At 40.8% G+C, this 9,602-nt stretch overlaps 1 protein-coding gene across 1 annotated transcript in view; it reads left to right on the top strand.

Moving 5' to 3' along the window:
• col9a2 (procollagen, type IX, alpha 2) overlaps nt 1-9,602 on the top strand; it is a 129,624-nt gene that overhangs the window by 62,160 nt on the left and 57,862 nt on the right. The window lies entirely within an intron of this gene.

Below are 9,602 nucleotides of genomic sequence, written 5' to 3' on the forward strand. Positions count from 1 at the left end.
AGAGCACTACCACGTTCAGCTGCTCATCAGACTACACGAGCTTCATACTTCAAAAATTAGAGGCCAATTATGCTGGCACCTCCCAGCAAGAACGGACGCCCGCTCCTCTCTTCTGTCAACTGCCATGCTTCCAGGGCTGTCAAGTCCACCCACTCATCAGCTAATTCCACCAACAATTGGTAATTGGGCATCCCCAGAGAAAGCTATTAATTATTGGTTTGCGACGTCTCTTCACTCTACTAATAGTGTGAAGAAAAGACAGTCTGCTCGATGCTATGTTTAATAGTCGTAAACTTTTACTGCCTCTCAAACAGCAAAAGTCAATTACACAGGCTACTGAGGACTGCTTTAGGATCACCCGCGAAAGGAAAGGATGATCAAGGATGTTAGAGTCCCTGCAGCTTTGAGGAAAATGCAAAGCAAATAAATGCAAATGAATAATTTAGGATTGGCAAAGAGGGCGGCAAACACTCAGCTTTTTCTACCCTTCTTATTGACTGTTTGTAATATTGTTGATATTGTGAAATAATAGGTCAGACGACATTTGAATGTTTAGAAACAGAACTCCTAGTGATATGAACCGTTATTATTCACATCAAAAGCAAGTCTTGTCTGGGAGGCTGCTGAATCAGTCTGTACTGATCAGCCATAACATTATGACCACTGACAGCTGAAGTGAACAACTATGAATTCCTCTTCATCAAAGCACCAGCTAGTGGGTGGGACAGATTAGGCAGTTAGTGAAGATATTGTTCTTAGATTTGCCATGAAGAAGGGCAACAATAAGGATTTGAGTGAGTTTGGCGAGGGCCAAACATGCAGTTCTTGTGGTGGGTTCTCAGTCTGGAGTGGTCAGTGTTAAAAAGTGGTGCCAGAAAGGAAAAGCAGGAAAATAATTAAATCCCAGACTTAAATAATATTATCAGTTCCTTGACCTCTAAATGAATTATTAAGTAACTTCTGAGCAGCCAGTTGCTGTACTTTAGTGGTGGGAAAACCTGATGGTAGCTTCATGTAACTATGGCAACAGTTGGGCAGCAAGAAAGAAATGGCTGCTGGTAAATGAGCAGATTCTGACTTGTGCATGCCCATAGAGTTTGTTTTTTTTCTTCTTTCATTTATGTACATATGCAGTAAGGTTGTGTATGCCATTCTGGCTGGTATGTTAAACTGACAGGGTAACTAACTGCAATCTATTGAGAGCCAAGAATAAACCTGGATGTTTCATAGCGTTTACTTCTACAATACAACTGTGTTAATATTTAGATGAAAGTTGTACGGCATCACTAGCTGTCTCCCCCTTGTGGTTTCAGATGACAATCCAATTCTATTACCTTAAGATATTGCATAATATAGCTCACACTTATGTATCACTTTGTGGATCCTCTAAAACAAGTAGTTTATTTGTAGATTGGAGTGTTTTCTTAAACTGTATTTCTGGTTTTAATTGTGACCAACCATAAGCTACTGTACATACTAGGATTTGTTCTTGTGAGCATTGTGATACTTCTCATGCCTTTGGCCTTTCGCCACTTCCTGAAGGTGCGTCCTTCAGTTTCTCTTACTTTCGTTAGAGGGTGTTACTTTCGTTATTGCAGGGTTGATTTAATTTGTTGTTCAGGCTTTCCCTTCAGCCTTTGGTCAATTGTCGGGGAATTGTTTTAGAAGGGCTCTAAAAATGAGATAGGAAATGAGCTGAGACTGACAAGGCTGCAAAACACATTGTGGGGAATGGTGGCAAACAAGACCGAATCAGAAAACAAACAGAGCGGTGGAAATGGACACGGAACCTGAACAAAGAGATAGAGAGGAGAAGACAGGTGAACTATGAACAGGCTGACCTTCCCCATTGCTGTCAGTGTAAAATAAACCCTGGAACCTCTGCCCCTCTAGCCGGATCAGGCTGCCAGTCCATCAGCTGTCCCATTAACATGTCAGAACAAACTAAACATAAACACAAAGCATGGATGTGAGGATGGATAGATGGATGCCTTGGCTTGAAGGAGGATTGGCTGCATGGGCTGTGTAGTGAGAGATGTAGTGCCGAGGAGCTGGATGTGTCATCAGTCATTTCTCTGTCTCGTGTTCTTCTCCTTCTTTCTGTCTCTAAACAACAGCAAAGCCTTGCAGCAGCACTGACGATCGAAGCCTCAGAAAAGAACAGTGATTGTTTCTATCAGCACGAATAGAATGGTCCTGAGGATTTATGCTATCTCTCTCTCTCTCAAAATTATTACTATCTTCCCCCTTTTAAGTCCGTGCAACTTTGAAGTGCGTCACATTTTGTGATCTCATAAGTAGCACTAAATTATGCCGCAGCCCTTTTACCTCCATTTCCTCTGCAGTTCACAAGGTGCAGAAGACAAACAGAGGGAGAGAGCGGGGCTCAGTGACAGAGCCTCTCTCTGCCAGGATGCAGATCGTCTATTTGTTTATATGTTGGGACTTTTAATCTTGTCAAGTGGGTTATAGAGCACAGCTGTTGGTATACAAAACCAGTGGGGTAGCTGATCTAATACACTGAGTTGTCTTTGCCTCCCATCATGACTTCCACTCCTTACACGGTCTGATTGTCTGTGACTTGCAGCTCACGTGAATCTACAGTGGCTCCTGGTGGAGCTCTGAGGTAGTGAAATGATCTCTCTGCTGGCTGTGTGAAATCCCTGACCTAATTCCTCCCCCAGTTGTTCACTGAAAACGCCTACTGTAGAATAATCCATATGTTTGGAAAATGTGTAGAGGTTTGCAGGGATCTTTGTTTTTTTTTTTTTTCACACAGTTTGGTACAGTCTTCATAGCTCACTAGTTTAGTCACATGTTGATTTTTTTCAAGGGACTTCTGAACATTATTCATTAAATATTTTTGAAAGCAAGCTGCATTCTTCTTCCAGCATTGAAATGCCCTAAAGTCTTTGAAGTGTTGGTATTGTCTATTCTATTCTGTTGGTTGCCAGTCCTTTGGCCCCATCTCCTAATATTTTCTTAGATTCGTATTTAGAAGCTTAGATTTTTAATAGATCATACACTTATATATTTGTATAAAAATATATTTGTCAGTATTTTATTATTTATATGGACCACAATATTGATTGATCACAGCACTCTGTGATACATTCCTTTTAACGATGACAATGGTGGAAAAGAAAGGGACTATATTCCAAAAGTGCAACTTCTTTTTTTAGAGTTTGCTTGGAAGTAGTGATGACACAAAGGTATGTGGCACCTTAGTGACAACAAATACAAGTGCGTTGAGAATGCACAGTGTAGTATCAAAGGTCAAATGTGAACTTTAGCCTAGGCCATTAACAGACAGTTGGGAAGAAGAAAGAATACAGCAGAACAGCTTCCCTTTTTTTTTTTAAATAATATAATTAGTTTTTAATTCCAAAACAGTAACCATGGAAGACTTATCGTGTTAAAGACTGAAGTATGAACAGCTTCCCTACTAAAAATGCCTTCTAAATAACATGGTTCCAGATTACCTGTGACAACACCTGTTGTTATTTAAATAACAAATTAAACATATGGTAAGTTTGTATTCCTAGTATACCAAGGGACAAATTTAACAACTTCAGCTTATTGTTTTGTTTAGTAATGCTATATCACGTACAAGCTTATGCATGTAGGGAATGCATTAGTAATGATGGAGCCATTCTATGTGTGTCTTGCATTATTGATGACCCCATGGCCAAAACCTAACCCAAACCCACTAACCCAAATTTTCATTTAGCCAAAAAAACAAACAAACAAACAAACAAACAAAAAGCACTAGCATCTTTGTACGCACGGTAAATAGGATGTAAAAGCTGGGGTCAAGGCAATGCCACATAGGGCAGGGATGTTGATGAAAGACCAGCAGCTCTCTGACGACTTATTTTCAGCGGGTTTATCCGTCAACCATGTTGAGTCCATTAGCTTGGACCTGACAGCGAGTGGCTATGCTCCAAGCTCTATCAGCCTCACATCAGAAGTCAGTGAGAGGGAAAAGGGGATGGAGTAGAGGCAAAAAAGATGGAGGTGGGAAATAATGTTCAGGCCGCTCACTGTACAACTAATTTTTACGAATGCCCCGGGCAGGGCATAATGGGGCCTGACGTGGGAATCTAAAAATTGTCAGAAATAATAATAACATCAGCCCTGGTTTTACCTCAATGTGAAAACAAGGCTGGACAGGATGGCTGTAACTGCTGCATTAGAGAACAGCACCACTGAGCATGTGTCGGCCCACAGCTCTGAAGCCTGTTGTGAATTTAGCAAATAAAAATTTAGAGTGATAAATTTAACCAAGTAATACCGTCATTGGTCGCTTCTTCAGAAATAAATGAAGCATCAAGTTCTGGATCTTGTAGAAAATGTTGTATTCAAACAATTATTATTATTATTATTATTATTATTCAAATTACCAGGCTGTAGTGACCTACCTACAATGAGGACAATAAATATTCTTTCAGTCATATAAACGGAAAATGGTGGAAATTTTAAAGTAACCATCGTGTCGCCGGTGTATATCTAGCACCAGCTCCACTCTGAGCCACACAAATCTATTCTTCATTTTTAATGCTTACACTGTAGAAATTCAGTTATTGGAAAAAATGGTTGGGGTGAGACACTTTAATTCTGTCAAGTTATTAAATTGGGTGATACCATACCCATTTAACCTAAAATGGATCTGGGGAGGCAGGAATATGCCCAGAGTGCCATATGTCATCTTTAAACCGAGACTCATATTTTTTCCTTTAGGTTCTCTACAGTCTTCTTAAAGACATCCAGGGCCAGAATTTATTCCCAAGTCCAAAATTACCTCTCCTTTCTGTCACCTATTTTTCCTGCTTTCAGTTCATCAGCCTCCACTTGTTATTTCAACTTTTCCTCATATGGTGCGATATACAGCTTTATCCAGTGAAATGATGATGGAACATGCTTTCAACACCACAGGCTGTCTGTCACGGGCACTTTGACTAAAAAAAGACATGCAAATTGTGAAAAAAATGAAACAAGTCATTTGAGAAGTAATGAATTTGAACCTGATTAAAAACCCTTTTATTTTGCCGTGCTCACACCCAAACAATCTAAGCTGGCAGGGGCTGCCTCAAAGTGAGGATTTGACAGAGCAATTTGTATGATGCCTGAGAACTCATTAGCTTGGGAAAGCTAATTAAAGCTTTTTGAATGGTTCCTTGACCTGAAAAATCTGCAGGCTGGGAAAGCGCTAGAGAAGACGGAACAAAGTAGAAATCTTGATTAAAACTCAATAGAAACCCACCACTGGAAATGATTGCTTAAGCTCATTCCAAGTCATGTGGGTCAGGCGCTGTTAAGACCTAATTTTAGTTCAAGCAGCCACTGAGAGAAAAATAAATGGGTGAGAAACATGTAACGCAAGTGAACTCGGTCTACGGTCGATTGGGAAACAAGGGAATTCTCTGTTAAAAAAAAATTACAATCAACTGTGCTTTAGTAGCAGTGGACAGTGCATTAATACTGCATTTTTATCTTTAAGCTCCATTTGGTTGAAGTATTTACTATTTATTATTTACTGTTTCTTCTTGTTACGACTATGATTTTTATCATGCCTCTTTGCAAAGTAATAGTAATAGTAGTTCCGCTCTTGTCCCTACTAAGGTTGTGAAAAACCTTGGTGTCAGTATTGATGATCAGCTCTCCTTTTCTGACCATTCTGTCTCCGGATCTTATCACTTAGCACTCTACAACATACGCAAAATCAGACCATACTTGACTCAACACTCCACCCACTACAGGCTATGGTCATACCCCGCCTACACTGGCAGTGCAGATCAAACACAAGTCACTGACCACTACTCGGAGGCTGCACTCATCACCACTTGTCTACTTGTCTTGCCCCCTTCCTCACCCAGGGTGATCTCAGACAATCTCCACCCTGGTTCCTACTTGGTGGAACAAACTACTGGCTGCCACAAGAACAGGGTCCTCCCCTCTCTTCCCTTCAAAGATCATCTCCTACCCTAACAAACCCACTAACATCATGCACCTCTTCTTACTCTGTGACCTACTATGACTATAACTTATTATTTATCATTGATGTATTTTGGTATGTACTGTAGCTTGATTGTTGATTGACTGACTCAAATTGTAAGTCACTTTGGATAAAAGCATCTGCTAAATGTATTGTAATCTGATATATATATCGAGACAGTCCTGTATATATAAACCTATAATGCTGCTGTTATAATGCTGTTAACTCAAAAGATGGAAATTATGCAAACTAGCTAACCCTATGGGCCAGAGAGTGGAGCTGTAATCGGAATAACGAGTCACCAAAAGGGTTAGTTGTGAGAATGTTGCTTTAAAGATTCGAAAACTATTCAAGAATCTATGTTTTATTCAATGGCCCCCCCTACTCTTAGACTATAAGACCTTGCATAATTTAGCAAAACAAAGGCACACACTCCCACAGATCTGCCCTTGACAGAAAAGGTCAAAGTCCTGAGGTCAACTAGAGACTGTGGGATGGTTTAGATCTGATGTTCATATCAGGTGGTCTGAAATCACACATGTTCTATTACTAACCTGGTTTCTGCCAAATATGTTGTATGTTATATATTATATCTTAACATAGATGTTCTCAGTAACAAAGTATTTGTGCATGTTCAACAAAAGTTAACTATGGTTCTGTCAATCCGAATACTGAGAACTTAATTCCCCGTGCAGAGGCATGGAAGTCTTTTAAAACTACGGAGTGAACCGCAGGGTAAAAAATATATATTTATTATTTTACACAGTGATTGTAACACAGACACATTTTTTTTTCTAGGGGACACCCACAAAAGATTTCTTATTCTATTCTTCATTTTACTTGAAAGCCTTTTATTCTGCTGACTTCTCCCACACAGAAGCACACATAGAGTTTACAGTAAGGTCACAAACCTAAGAAGAACTTTAAAATTGAAGCCTGGCAGGAAAGTGGACCTACATCTTGTACAGACTGTGATGAGTTGGACGGGATCTTTCTTGCAAGCCTGTGGGCTGAGTTTAATGTGGGCTTGGGCTCCCGAGTTCCTTTAATATTGGTTTTTCTATTATGCTTTTCTTCTCCACCCTCCGCAAGGTTATTCCCTCCACGTTATGCGGCTGAGTGTGAATACTAAGCTCCCAGCATTCTCACTCACTCACTCTGTGTGTGTGTGTGTGTGTGTGTGTGTGTGTGTGTGTGTGTGTGTGTGTGTGTGTGTGTGGGTAGATGGAAATCTCTACTGTAACAGTGCTCTCTTGCTGTGACTTCCAGAAGCCACAGAATGTGTGCAATGCACCCGAGTAAGAGCTGAAGCCTCTTCCTCACATCTGCAGCACATCGACTGGGCGTCTCAATTCTGATCAGACTCATTGATCATATTCACCCATCATCCTTTAGCTCTGATTGTGTGATATCATCCGTATTCAGTTGCATATCTCATTAGCATCCATGCAGCTTGGCATCTGATTTCCCAACGCCCTGTTCAGAACCCCAACATTGATTGAATGTTTTTTCATGTGTCCAATACGTCCACTGATATGTCAGGCTGTAGCATATTATCTAGCAATATGTAGCATAATGACCTTATGGAAACATAAAATTCTAATAATAATAATATATATATGTATGTATATGTATATATGTATATACTGTATATGCATATATGTATATATGTATATATGCATATATATGTGTGTGTGTGTGTGTGTGTGTGTGTTATTTTTTCTCAATTTTGAGACAAAAACATGTAAAAAATAACAAATTCAGCTGTCCTGCCGCAGTTATGTGTCTGTGTGAACTCCAGGGCTTCCTTGAGTGTCCAGTTTAGTTTTTTCACTTCAGTTGAATTCTACTACAAGTAACAATTGAAAGGTTTACTGCTGAGAAAATCGTCCTCTGCAGCTGCCCCTTGGCTTTCATTCACTCTCAATCAATTTGAAAACTTTCCTTGAGACGTCCTCTTCATTTTGTGCTGCCGGCTCTGGGGACAGATGTCTCTGCTTGTCAATCACAACAGGGCTCCGGTCGGAGTTAAGAACTGGATGAACATACAGTACGGAGAGGAAGTGAACTGAGTAAAACTGGGCCCTTCGGGGATCACCTGTACTGGCGGAGTGCATGGCAGGCTGGACAGGGTGAGTAGGAGAGAGGGAAGTGAAATGAAGGGTGAGGAGGATGAAATGAAGCAACAAAAGAAGTTTGCAGTGAACATGTGTCATGCACAGCTGCTGAGTGTTTGCCTGCTGGCTATGCTTTTGGCTTTAGGCTGCAACTACGGACACAGCGGTCCGTAAGAGCTTATGGGAGGCAACGGCACGGGAAATGACGGTGATGTTCGGTGAGAGCGGTACTGGAGTCAAACAGACGGAGACAACATGAGCTTAATAAGGCCACAGTGATGATGGGGAGAGGGATTACAGTTTGCAGTGTCTCACCAAATATTGACTCTGGAGTTAAGTGTACAAGTATGTCTCACAAGCCACTGCAGACAGAGCTTGGCTTTAGTTTTTGATGTCCATCAGCTGTATAAGTCCACGGGGACTTGGCCTGTGAATTTATTGGGTCAGGTTGGAGAGTGGTGAAGGTGACGACTGAGGTTGTGATTGGACGGCTCTTTAGGTAAAGCTCCGCTCGCTCCCCCGAAGGTCCCCTTGATCATTGCACTTACCCTCCAGAGACCGAGTCAGTTCACTGCTCCCTTGTTCCAGTCTCATGCTCGTGTCACTCTGAGGGAAGTGGGCGCTGCAGTGGGAGCACGCACACTCATTTATCGACCCACACCCACTCTGCTTTAAATGTGATTTTCCTTGACATCTGGGTCTGCCCCCATCACTCTTGTGTTTGTGCCATGTTGGCAAATGGCTTAAGTGTTTTTGTATGTGTGCGCACACGTGACCAGCCATGTGTGTGTGTGCCATATGTCTTGAAACGTTGCTATATGGCCCCACTACTTCAACGGGGCCTGATTTCACTCGAACAGAGAAATGACTATGGTGACAGGAGGGGTGAGCGAACAGTTCATGTGAAGAATGATGAAAGCAATTCATGACCTGCACATGACCAGCCTTTCCACTGCATCTGAGGGGCAGAGGTTGCAACATTGATTTGTTTTATTTAAAAAATTGAAGATGATCAAACCAACATCTTAGGTTATTATGATTTTTAAATATTTTTAATGCAGCGTTTAACTAAGAGGAAAACTGTGGTGTATATACAGAGGGAGTTTGAGGTAAAACTAAGTGTGGTTCTGTGTCTACTGTGCCAGTAAAGCTGCTGTGTATCTTAGCATTGATTTTTTTTTTTTACCCAAGCCTCCAGAGCTCCTCTGAAGGAAGTCCTTAGCACATACTTTACACCTTGTTTTCATATTAATCAGCAATTCACTGACCCCGACATAATGACCCATGGATTATTCAGATTTTGGCTTCTGTAAAATGTCAACTTATCTTTTAAAAGTTGCACACATCTAAAAATAAAATCTATTTTTTTATTTTTTTTTAGTCCTGAAGGCTGTGTATCTCCTTTTGGAGGGCATAGTGTTTTTCATATCAATGCTGGGTCTATAATATGCTGATTGATTCGGTACAGTGAAGTTCTATGGTTAGATGTT

The sequence above is a fragment of the Cynoglossus semilaevis genome, chromosome 18 (assembly GCF_000523025.1).
Source record: "Cynoglossus semilaevis isolate Cse_v1.0 chromosome 18, Cse_v1.0, whole genome shotgun sequence".
Classification (NCBI taxonomy): Eukaryota; Metazoa; Chordata; class Actinopteri; order Pleuronectiformes; family Cynoglossidae; genus Cynoglossus; species Cynoglossus semilaevis.